General features: G+C 38.6%; 1 long non-coding RNA gene across 13 annotated transcripts in view; it reads right to left on the minus strand.

The window, feature by feature from the left end:
• The window catches only part of LOC103348742 (peroxisome proliferator-activated receptor gamma coactivator 1-beta), a 114,197-nt gene that overhangs the window by 64,193 nt on the left and 36,585 nt on the right, over positions 1-13,419 (minus strand). For 9 of the 13 annotated variants that reach the window (XR_011387609.1, XR_011387602.1, XR_011387603.1 and 6 more), the window contains 2 exons: positions 6,658-6,749; positions 6,425-6,529 (listed from right to left, as the gene is read on the minus strand). This is a non-coding gene — a long non-coding RNA (peroxisome proliferator-activated receptor gamma coactivator 1-beta). Of the gene's footprint in view, positions 1-5,560; positions 6,550-6,657; positions 6,750-13,419 lie in introns of those variants that run through there. The other 4 variants (XR_011387604.1, XR_011387610.1, XR_011387611.1 and 1 more) reach the window with 2 other exon arrangements.

Below are 13,419 nucleotides of genomic sequence, written 5' to 3' on the forward strand. Positions count from 1 at the left end.
TACACACCTCAGCACCACATGGGGGCAACACCCACACCATGGGTATCAGTGTTGTTATGGTTGTCAGGGTACTAGTGAGGTGTTGTCCTTTCACAACCACTCCTTATCCAGAAGAACAGCGGAGCAAACTACCAGAGTCTAAGAGACTTGGAAAGATAACAGAGGGATGAGGTTCTAGGATAAGATGCTAACAGGTATGGGATATTTATCTAGTTTACCTCTTGTTTAAACATGAAAGTTTAAAAAGGAAAACTCGGGTCTATGAAGCCCATTAGGAAGTCAGTCATGGTTTTCTTTTCTCTACTCATCTCTTTGCCCCAAACCTTGAAACTACCCTCCTTCAGAATGAATAGCCAGTCCCTTATCTGGACATTCCAGATCATTAAGTGTGTGCCTATCTAAATCAATTTTCTTCTCACTCTGCCCTCTCAATTGCACTTTGGCATATATCAATCTATACAGAGTCCTGTGTCTGTCTTTTCTCTGCCTCCCTAAATATTCCTTACTTTTAAAGACCAGGCCAAAACTTTCCTGGATCCCCTCAACCCACAGTGAACTTTCACAGTGAAACTCCTTCTTAGTCTCATATTTCCTTGTTACATTTCATTCATTTAGCTTTCAGCATCCATCACGTTGTTTTCCTCCTTTTCCTGTACATGTTTTGTTCATCTCCCTAGATGCATTGCAAATCCATTTACTTCCCTCTCTGCCTCCTGTGGGCTCTGGCCCACTGTTGGGCATAGGCAGTTGGCAAGAAACTTTGCATGATTGGGTTACTGATGATCTGATATTGGCATCTTGGTGTGATTGCCTCATGTTTTATCTTTGTTGAGATAAGGAAGCAGAACAGAAGGTCTCAGTGAATAGCTTCTGAGTGTATGAGCATGCTCATCAGCACTTTGGCTCTCTCTAATTCTTGCCTCTCTGACGTCCATCCCTACTGACTTGAGTTTCAGACCATCCCTGGCAGTACGTGGTTGGAACCAGCTGCAGACGTTCCGAGTGGGACTATAGTGCCCTAGGCCAAGGATGAAATCATCAGGCTCATTTTTATTTTTGAACATAAAATCCCTGAGGCTGAGACTTATTTTCTTGGAAGAAAATCATATAATCCTAGAATAGCATAGCAGAGAGGAAACTTGAATGTCTCGTCATGATCACTCCCATGTTTTCAAATAAACCTGATGGATCTGGATTTGAATTTGAATCTTCAGTCCCACATTTATGATATGGGCCCTTGCATAGGTCAGTTATCTAATCTACAAATTGGTGATAAAACGTACATATTAATGGAAATAATTAAGTATTAATGGAAAGTTGCCAATGAAGATCAAACATGTTAATATATTTGAATAGCAGTAGCAATAAGGCCATAAAGAGGTATTTAGCAAATAAAACATATAATATCAATTTTTGTTATCAACCAACTAAATATTGAAAGTGCATTATTTGAAATAAGTATCAGAGATATAAAAGCATTGCCATACATTGCCTTTTAACCCAAAGACCACTATATTCAGCTAAAGAAATAGAACATACTTATAAATATAAAATATAATTAAATTATAATCAGAAGTTGTCAAATCCCTCTTCTGTTCCAGATACTAAGACAGATCCAAGCTGTACAAGGGTAACGCATCTACTCTAAAGCTGGTGCCAGTGCTACCAGGGAGCCAGTGGTAAACAGAGAAACTATGAGTGGATAGGTGTATATCAAAGTCCTTTTGTCTGTACATAATAAATTTGAAAAAGTTCAAAGTGCTTTAAGCAGTAAAGGCAATGTATTGTTTTAATAGCAATCTATGCAGACTAAGAACTAGACTAAGAAATCAGGGATAATGTGGTCTGTGTAAATCTAATGTTAAAATGGCTGGATGTCCATGTGATAAGATTGGAGGCTTGCAGAACAATGAGTGAACAATATCATTCAGGACTTAATTTTTTACATGTTTCCTTCTTTCTACCTTCTACCTTCTTCAGTGTTTGCTTCAAACTTGGTATTGCAGCTTGTCTCATGATAGTCATTGAAGCTTTGTGTTTCCTTTTCTGTCTGGGAAGACAGATAAAACAGGAGTGGAAAAAGTGATGGAGACACAGCACAGAGTCTTCTAGTCTATTGGGTAAACATGTCTATGTTACCAAGAATATCATGTGTGATCGACCATTGATTATCACATTTACTTCAGACTAATCAAGGTATAAACTGAACCCAGGGTCAGTACCCTAAACCACACGGTTGATAAACAAATAAGAGTACAACATGAGAAATCTCCAAAAAGTGCATAGAAAATGGCTATAATGAAAAATGCTTGTATTTCAAAAATGTTTTCTGCCAAATAAACTTATTTAATTCCATTTTCCATGAACTTTTTGAAGTCCCCTAGCACATATTAGAATACCAGAGACAATGCCCAGAACTGGCCTTATATAAAATATGAGACAAGCTGCCTCCTGTTTTATATTATATATATATATAATATATATATAATATATATGATGTAATTTCTTTTATCAGCAATCCTCACCCTGGACTAGTTAGGTCAAATTCTGAAATATATATTATCTTCCCCTCATTTATAATGCTTACCTGATGTAAATCCCCCAGGATGAAATTAGGCAGTGTCGGTTACGTAACAGATAAGAGCCACACCTACTGACCTACTAGCTTAAAGCAAGTTGCTACTTTTTAAAAAACAATTATTTATTTACTTGAAAATCAGGGTGATGAAAGGAGGGGAGAGAGAGAGAGAGAATATTTTCCATCCACTGGTTACATCCAAAATAGTCATAGAATCCAAAAGTGGGCCAGGCTGAACCCAGGAACCAAGAACTCCATCCTGGTCTCCCACATGTGTGAAGGGGCCCAAGCACCAGCCTATACTCTGCTGCCTTCTCAGGTGCATTAGCAAGAATCTGGATTAGAAACAGAGTAACTGGCACTCATACTGGTACTCTAATATAGGATATCAGCATCACAAGCAATGTCTAGACCCACTGTGCCACAATGCTGACCACAGGAAGTTATTATTTTCTTTATTTTGCTAATAATATCAGTATATCATTGCAATATCTTGTTCAGAATATGAGTAGGCAACCCATTCAGTTATCTAGTCATAAATAGTGAGAAATTAATTCTAGCAAGAATTAGTGAATCAAAAGGATAAATAGGATTTTCCCCAGGAAAATAGTTTACAAGAAGAATTTCCCAAGCTAAGTGAGAATCCTAAACACAGATAAGAGGCATAAAGTGAAGTGATAAATCTGCAAAACAATAAGTGCTCTAGGACTATTAAAACATTAGGTTTATGGAGAAGGAAAATGATAAGAAATGAATATGGAAATGGATTTTCCTTTTTTAATTTATTTTTAAGGAATACAAATTTCATAAGTACAACTTAAGAAATATAGTTATTCCTCCCACCATACCAGCCCTCCCACTCACATTCTCACCCCTCCTCTTCCTCCCTCTCCCCTTGGCAATTCCATTCTCCATTAACATTCATTTTCAGTTAATTTTGTACACAGAAGATCAACTCCATACTAAGTAAAGATTCCAACCATTTGCGCGCGCACACACACACACACAATCTGTTTGAGAACTAGTTTTACAGTTAACTCTCATAATACAACTCATTGAGGACAGAGGTTCTGCATGGGAAGTTAGTGCACAGTGATTACTGTCATTAATTTAACAATTAACACTCTTATGTACGACATCAGTGACCACCCAAGTCTCTTGACATGGGCTGCCTAGGCTATGGAAGCCTTTTGAGTCCACAAACTCCATCATTATTTAGACAAGACCATAAGCAAGGTAGTTCTCCCTTTCACTTGATGGCCACTTTTTTTGGCTATGGTCTCACTCACAGAAATCCTTCATGCAGAACATTTTTGCCACAGTGTCTTGGCTTTCCATGCCTGAAATGTTCTCGTGAGCTTTTTGGCCAGAATAGGAAGACTTAAGGGCTGATTCTGAAATTAAAGTGTTACTTCTAGCGATTGTCATTCTATGAGTCTGCTGTGTGGACTGCTTCCAATGTTAGAACATTTTCTCCTTTTTAATTCAATCTACTATTATTACTAAATACTTGATCCTATTTGTAAATCAATTTAACATTTAATCTTATCTATATGTTTACTTTAACAGTTAATATGACCACTTTAACAATTAAAATGGCATTTTTACCACCAAGCGTAATGGGATTTGGAGTCCCATAACAAGTTTTTAAACTGTATCCTTACAAGTGAGTCCATAGGAATGTACCCAGAACTATGCAGTTTTAGTTACAAACTTTCTCCTCCCTCTCTTATTCCTACTAATATTTTTACTGAGATCTATTTTCAATTGATTTTATACACATAATATTAACTCTGTGTGAAGTAAAAAGTTCAACAATGGATGAAGAAAAAAAGCAAAAAAAAAAAAAAAAAAAAAAAAACCAGAAAATAAAGCTGTTCCTTGGCAGTCAAGACAAGGGCAGCTCAAGTAATCCCTTCTCAAAACATCGATTTAAAACAATGCAGAAGGTAGAAGGTAGAAAGAAGGGAAGATTTATACCACCAATTTTTATGGGTTTGGAATCCCATGACAAGTTGTTTGGATATATCTTTAGAAGTTAAGTCTTTAGGACTGTATGCAGAACTATACTGCTTTACAGTTATAGACTACATACCTCTCTTATTCCCCTCTTATTTTTAACTGGAATCTTTTCCCAATTGACTTAATATACATATGATGAACTCTATGTTACATAAATTGTTCAACATATAGTATGAAGAACAGAAAAGAAAAAGAATGAAAACAAAGAAGAAAAACAGGATATACAAAATAAAAAGTAACAATAATAAACTATCCCTTGACAGTCAGGTCAAGGACTATTCAAGTCATTGATTCTAAAAGTGTCAATTTCGCTTCTATAGCTTTCATTTTAGGAGCGCTATTAATTCTCCCAAATCAGCCAAGACACTGTGGCAAAAAAAAAAAAAAAAATGACTTAAATGAAAGATCTCTGTGAGTGAGATCCCAGCAGAAAGAATGGGCCATCAAAGAAGGAAGTACCTTTCTCTGAAAGGAGGAGAGAACTTCCACTTTGACTATAGCCTTGTCTAAATAAGATCGGTTTTGGCAAACTCAAGAGGCTTCCATAGCCTGGGCAGCTCATGACAAGAGCCTCGGGTGATTACTGATGTCATAAATAAGAGTGTCAATTGTTAAATCAACAACAGGAGTCACTGTGTACTTACTTTCCATGTAGGATCTCTGTCCTTAATGTGTTGTACTACGTGAATTAACAGTATAACTAGTGTTCAAACAGTAGTTTATATTTTGTGTTTCTGTGTGGGTGCAAACTGTTGAAATCTTTACATAGTATATACTAAATTGATCTTCTGTATATAAAGATAATTGAAAATGAAGCTTGATGTGAATGAGATGTGAGAGGGAGTGGGAGATGGGATGGTTGCGGGTGGGAGAGAGGTTATGGGGGGAAAAAGCTGCTATAATCCAAAAGTTGTACTTTGGAAATTTACATTTATTAAATAAAAGTTAAATAAATAAATAAATTTAAAAAAAAAAAGGAGGTATGGATTTAAATCAATCAGAAGTGACAAACAGAAAATTGAACCAGAACACTTGCTAGAAAAAGGGAAGCTAAGCAGCGAGAGCTGCAACCAAAATCAACTTCTAAATTAGCCCAGGAGTGACACCTTACCCTACAGGTGCCCTAGAGTTTCTACTGCAAATACTACTATCGTCAGTCCCACCCTAGGATATAGTATCATGTCTGCTCTTGCAAATGGACTGTGGCTACCACTGTCCCACCAGCATGAATTCCTCCCTGCTTCTCCACACTGTTCACTCCCAGTTCAAAACTAGGTACTATAGATGGAAGTCTTAACATAAATTAAGTACCTGATACAAAGGAAGCTGGTAAATTCAGGATCCCCTTCCACTGTGGAGGTTAATTTTCCAAACTTATTAAACATTTGTAATTAATTCTTTAGTCCATGGAGGATGTTGCCACTGATGGCAACCTTGGTGGACAGAACAATGACAATATCATTCTTGTAGAAGAATGTAATGATGATAGTAACCATGTAATGAATGCTTTGCTTATTTTATATTTGCTCTCACAGCAACTTGAAGGACATTACTGTTCCCATTTTCCACACGAGAAAACTATCCTATACAGGATAACTGTTTTAAGTACTTAAAGCAGGAGTGCACAATAAAGTGCTCTAAACAGATACCTTTCATAGTTGTGGGGGAATGAGGAGAGTAATGGCTATAGTCAGAGAGAATACAAGCCTAAAAGAAGGGGACAGCAATAATTGGAGTAGCTTACTTCAGTGTGTATCAGGGTCACTTGGAGAACTTGTTAAGGCATATGCTGAGGGCATGTGTTTGGCCTAGTGGTTAAGTCACCTGCATCATAGTATCTGGGTTCCATGCTTGGCTCTGTTCTTGAATCCAGCTTCTTGCTAATGCAGATCCTTGGGTACGGCAGTGGTGGTTCTGGTAATGGAGTTCCTGCCAACCATGTGGGAGACCTAGAATAAGTTCACAGCACCAGTGTTTGTTCAGCCTCAGCCACTACTTCTCTTCCCTCCATTTCCTCCTCTCCTCCCCCCAACCCCCACTTCATCCTCCTCCTCTACCTTTCTCTTCCTCTTCCTCCTCCTCCTCCTCCTCTTCTTCTTCTTCTTCATCTTTGTCTTCGTCTTCTCTCTGTTCTTCTTTGTCTCTATGCCTTTCAAATAAAAATAAAATAAAAATCTATAGATCACTGGGCTTATAATCCAGAGTTTCTGAGTCAGCAAGTTTAGCTAGGGTTTAGCAACAATTTATAACTCTAGCTAATGAGTTAGAAGTTGATGCTGCTGCTGATATTTCAAGAACCACATTTTAAATTAAATTGATTAAAGAGCTGTTTCTCAAACCCAAGTAGTATATGACATCTTTTTAATGACATACATTATTGAGACTACCAATAATTCTCCTCTGTTTATTATAACACTACATGAAAATATACAGATATAAAAGTAGGTATAAATGTGTTGTGCTTGTAACTCATAAACACTGATAAAACCTAAACTATACTTAAATTAAACACAAACAACACTATGAAATTAATGAAATTCAAATTAACATTAATTTTATTGTGACAGATTCTACTGGTCTGCTGAAATTACCTGTTGTTTCATTTAAATTAAAAAACATGTAATCTCAAAACCAATTTTATTTTTAATCTGTTTTTGTAATACTTGTGTAAGGAATGACTATTAGCAAAAATATATTCTGAAAAATGGTATTAATAACTTCCTGGCTCTGTTTCAAACCTTATACTTAATCAAAACTCTTCTAGTGAGCACTTCTATAATGGCAGTTTTAATAATGTTTCCTAGTATCTCTGTGAAGCTGGTTTCTTATGCCTCCTAAAGTATTGCGACATTATTGAAATCTGGATTAAACAGTTACCTAATGATGTTACTGCTGAACTTGGGAACATAAAAAATTTTATTACATATTTACTACTGTACTTTTGCCGCTAGTGATCTCATACAAGTTGATATGTGTGATGTCCTGATCCTGGCTGATCTTTAATGCACTCGATAGATATGCACAGAACTTAAGGACAAGGCACATGCTCTTATTAACACTTTTAGTAGAGCATTACTTCTTACCAAATGCCACACGATGGTTTCATTCTCTTTTACCTTTCTCTCTTCACACTACTGCAAAACCTTTATTGATGGAGCATCTGACTTCTTTTCAAGTTATCTAGAGGCAATCTCTACGACAAGAATTCCAATGAATGGAATTTAATAGAATGTTTTCTCAGGACAAACCAAGTAGGAAAATGGAGAAATGGGATAGGCACGGCAAGGGAGACAAGCAAGGGCATGATGCCAAGGTAAACCCTGCAGAGGATAACTCTGGCTTAACCCCACAACAAAGTTCTGTCACACCGTGTGTTATTCTCCTGACTAGGGATAAGAGAGCATAAATATTTACACTCAAACGTCCATCACACTCATCAGTCATTATTAGCTAAACACTGTGCCAGGAGAGACAAAAACTACCTAGCACTTCAGGGAAGAAAACCCCGGCAGCCTGAGGGTAACCCTCTGACACAGATAAACAGATCTGGCTGCTGACTGAGAAAGCACGCCTTGAATCACTGTGCATGAAAATGGTCAAGGGATTCAAGAAAAACTGGGCAGAGTATTGATGTTATCAACTGTGACATCTCAGGACACTATTTGGCCTTTCCTTGTGAGGATGATAATTTATTGCCTATCAGCTCCCTAACACATAGGATTGAATCCATGTTAAGTTTCTTTGATAGATACATTTATTATTTATTTATAAAGCAGAGTTACAGTAAGAGAGGAAAAGACGAGAGAGAGAGAGAGAGAGAGAGAGAGAGAGAGAGATCTTCCATCTACTCACCTACTCCTCAAGTGGCCACAATGCCCAGGGCTGGGCCAAGTCAAAGCCAGGAGCATGGAACTCTACACAAATCACCCATGTGGGTTCAGGGGCCCTAAGACATGAGCCATCTTCTGCAGCTTTCCAGGCACATTAGCAGAGAGCTGGATTGGAAGTGAAGCAGCCAGGAATTGAACTGGCACCCATATGGAATGTTGGCATCTCAGTTGACTGCTTAAGCCACTGTGCCCCAATGTCAGCCTCCTATGTTAGGTTTCAGTAATCGAGGTCATGGAGGAACACTGAGCAGAGCAAGAAGAAGGGCTTTTCGCCCCTGGTTCCTAGGGGCTATTTCAGGAGCAGCTGCCACTGTATCAGGCATTAGAAGGCCAGCAGAACTCACCAACAGCCCTCATGCAGCAATTATGGGCTATTTTTTATGTGTTTTCTCCAACTCCAACCACCCAGCAGACTGCCTGCAGAGCAGCTTGGCTCCACTCCCACTTTTCAGCAAGTTTCTTAGCCACCCAGAGGAACATTGCTATGAGCCAGCTTCCTTCTGCGCCCACCACAGGTTCCTTTGTTGCTTGCAGTCTGCATGTTTCTGTGGCCATCATGCTATCTTCAATGAGGTCTCACTCTTGGCCCTGTCTGGGTTCTTCTAAGTTCCTTTCTTGTTCACTTTCTCCCAGTTCTATAGGGCATGGCTTCTTGGATTTGTTATTCCTGTATCCTTAAGAATCTTCTTATACTCCTTTTGGGAGTAAAACACATTTTCTTAGCAGGTTTTATTTTTTCTCTTTCAATCACTGATATGACTTTTTTGTCTTGTGATAGAAATGGATATTGAAATTATATGATGCTTAGTTATAAATTTATATCAAGCTGTAAAATATAAATTTCAAAAATATATTGAAATTTAAATCCCTAAAGATATAGCAAAAATCACTTTGAGAATCACAGAGTTAGAGGAAAGATTTTCCTATCAAAGTTGACAGGATTTAATAACTAATTAAATTTAGCATTAAGAGAAGAGTAAAAGGAAAGAATAAAATGTTTTGCTTTGGAAGACTTGGTGGTTGGTGATTATGTCAGGAAGCTACTCCAAGCAGAAGGGTCAAAACTGCTGGGAACTCTGGGGGTGAGAGGGAAGAGAGGGAGGCAGGCAATAGCTTCAGATCGTGATACAGGTCCAATACCTGAAAGAAGATGAAGAAGGAAGGAGGATACAATACAGGAAGCCCCAGGCTTCAGACACCTCTAAAGGAAGCCTTGGCTTGTCAAACAGGAAATTCTTGTACAAAGATGGCCTGGAGAAGAGACATGTTTCCACTTAATTTACAATCATGTCTTCTCATTGGATGTAAAAAATATAATTTTATCATGGCTTACAAGGCTTTATCCAAACGGACCTACACTGTATTTCTTATACCATCCCCAATTGCTATTTCCCCATCTCATGTCTCAGGACCTCACTAGCTTTCACCATGACTTTTCAACACCCAAGCACACACTTGCTGTTCTCTAAGCCTGAGATGCTCTTCCCCAGACTTTAACATGAATTACTCATTCATTCTTTCCAGGTCTCAGCTCAAAAGTCACCATCTCAGTGGAGTTCTCCCCAAAAACCCTACTAACATATCACCTTCCTCATAAATCTCCGTCCCCTTGCACTGATATTTTTTGCATATTTTTGCTCCTTACCAAATGGTATACCATTTGCTTCTGTGCATTTCTTCCCACTAGAGTAGAAGCTCCATGAAGACAAATATTTCGTCTGTTTACTATAAGTGTATGCCCAGCAACTTCTTTACACTTAGGAGGGACTCAATGTTTATTGAATGAAGGCATGAGTGAGTGTTAGGCAAAGGTCAGAACAGACAAGACTTTGTGGTTAAAGATAAAGATTAGTAGAAAACAAAATGCTTTGCAGTCTCCAGGTTGACATGATCACACTGCTCTCCTAATGCCTTCATTCTCATTGGAGGACAAGTATGGAAAATGGGGCAATCAAATAAAAGGTGGTTGTGGTAATATTTGTGAAAAGATGATGATGGCTTAGACTAGGATCATGACAGTGAAAGTAAAGAGATGCTAACATACTTTAGAGTTATTTAAGAAGGGAAATCAATTGTGAAATATTGGATATTGAAAAATGAAATAAATGGTATTAAAAAGTAAAGAGTAAGATAGACAAAAGAAGCTGAGAATGATGTGACTGTACATGAGTGATCATGGAATCATCCCTTTGTCTAATTTAAAATTGAGACATCAAGGGGGCAGATGGATGTTAATCTCTAGAGCTCAGAGAAGAAATCTGAGCTGATGTGATAAGTTTATAAGCCATCTGCATATGGATAGCTATTGAAGCTTGAAAGCACAGATGAAATTACTCAGGGAGGGAACCAAGAATAAAAGAATGAATGTCTATTAACAAGTCTAAAATTCCAATAATTAATAACTAGGAAAAATATTCTGATCCTTCAAAGGAAACAAAGGAGGATCAGCACGTAAGTAAGAAAAAAAAATCTAAGATTAATGTATCATGAAAATCAAGAGATGAGAGTATTTCAAGGACAAAGATGTCACATGGACTAAAAAGTTAAATAAAATGCAGTTGTATTTAACAATATGAAAGGCATTGGGAACCTTGGTGAGATATGAAATATAGGATAATGAGAACAACCACAGCTTGGAGTAGATCAAAGAGTAGAAAAGAAATTAGATCAGCAAGTAGAGAGAATCATTTAAAGAGGTTTAGAATGTCTGGTTATGGGCCAGATGAAATAAACACATTCAACTAATTACAATTAAAACCTCTGGTTGGGGCCAGCACTGTGGCGTAGCAGGTAAAGCCGTTGCCTGCAGTGCAGACATCCCATATGGGTGCCGGTTCGAGTTCTGGCTGCTCCACTTCCAATCCAGCTCTCTGCTATGGCCTGGAAAAGCAGCAGAAGATGACCCAAGTGCTTAGGCCCCTGCACCCACATGGGAGATCAGGAAGAAGCTCCTGGCTCCTGGCTCCTGGTTTCTAATAAGCACAGCTCCAGCTGTTATGGCCATCTGTGGGGTGAACCAGCAGATGGAAGACCTCTCTCTCTCACTCTCTGCCTCTGCCTCTCTGTAATTCTGCCTTTCAAATAAATAAATAAATCTTTTAAAAAAATAAACCCTGGGTTAAGCACATAAAGGAACTGTAAGCATATTCTGAAATGTTAATGAAAACAAGTGGACCAAACAAGAATTTCAAGACTCAAGGGATGCTCAGGAAAGAGATTTGAACACACATTCCACCAAAAAAGGATGTACACATGAGAAAAGTCATTTCTGAAGAAGCTTAACTTTATTAGTCAGGAGAAAAATTCAAATTGAGCAGCATTAAAGGGAAGGGAGATTCATATTATGCCCAAAGTTAAATACAATTACCCATCTACTAGGAGGCTATCATTTAATACCAAGCGGTGGCAAAGATACAGACCAGCAGGACCCCTGTACATTGCTAGTGAGGCTGCAAAAATAATTCAGTTATTCTAGAAAACAATTTCTGGGGCTGGTGCTATAGTACAATGGGTTGAGCCACCACCTGTAGTGCCAGCATCCCATATGGGCACTAGTTTGTATCCTAGCTGCTCTACTCCCAAACCAGGCTTCCCAGCCTGGGAGGGCATGGGAGGATGGTCAAAGTGCTTAGTCCCCTGTTTCCCCATGGGAGGTCTAGATGAGGCTCCTGGATCCCAGCTTTGGCCTGGCCCAGTCCCAGCTGTTGCAGCCATTTGGAGAGTGAACCAGCAGAGGGAAGACTGATTCTCTGTCTGTCTCTCTCTGTATGTCTCTCTCTCCCTCTACCTCTCCTCTCTCTAATTCTGTCTTTCAAATAAAGAAATGATATTTTTAAAAAAGGAAAACAATTTGGCAGTTTCTTACAAAGTTAAACATACATTTAACCACATAACCCAATAATCACACTTTTAAGTATTTACTCCAGAGAAATGAAAATTTATGTTCACCCAAACACCTATACACAACTGTACATAACAGCATTCTGCAGAATTGCCACAAACTAGAAACCATCCAATTGTCTTATAGTTGGTGAGTAGATAAAAGCATTCACATTTTGGAACATTATTCAGTTGGTTCCCCATAGGCCAACATGGCTGCTCTCTGACTGGCCAGAATGCCAACATATAGCTGGTCTGATTCTCCCCAATTATTCATGAAAATAACTTTCTAGTATCCCTTAGGGCAGAAAATTGCCTTAAAATTTTGGGGATCTTCAATTTTTTTTTGAATCAAGGAAAATCATGTGACTACAGACAACTCAGCCATTACAAAATTTTTCAGGCAGGGGCCAGTGCTGTGGAGCAGCAGGTTAAAGCCGCGGCCTGCAGTGCTGGAATCCCATATGGGCGCCGTTCAAGTCCCAGCTGCTCCACTTCTGATTCCGTTCTCTGCTATTGCCTGGGAAAGCAGTAGAAGATGGCCCATGTCCTTTGACTGCTACACCCACATGAAAGACCCAGAAGAAGCTCCTGGCTCCTGGCTTCAGATCAGCTCAGCTCTGGCCATTGCAGTCATTTGAGGAGTGAATAAGTGGATGGAAGATCTCTCTCTCTCTCTCTCTCTCTCGCTCTCGCTCTCACTCTGGCTCTGGCTCTGGCTCTACCTCACTATGTAACTCTGTCTTTCAAATAAATAAAATAAATCTTTAAAAAAAAATTCTTCAGGTAGATCTATTGAGTTGACTTAATTGTTGAAATATATGAAAGAAAATTTAATCAGAATATAAAGTAAGGTTTGGTGTGCAGAACTCCAGCTTCTGTAACTTGAAAGATCAGCCCATCCCATTCTTGGACCAACTCCAGCTTCTGTAACTTGAAAGATCAGCCCATCCCATTCTTGGACCAGTCAGTCCAATGCAGGATATGTGGCTTGTGTCTACATTATCAGTTGCTCTCATCTTGTTCCCCTTATATTGCAGTTCTTAGTCA

This window comes from Oryctolagus cuniculus, chromosome 3 (genome assembly GCF_964237555.1).
Source record: "Oryctolagus cuniculus chromosome 3, mOryCun1.1, whole genome shotgun sequence".
In the NCBI taxonomy this organism is placed as follows: Eukaryota; Metazoa; Chordata; class Mammalia; order Lagomorpha; family Leporidae; genus Oryctolagus; species Oryctolagus cuniculus.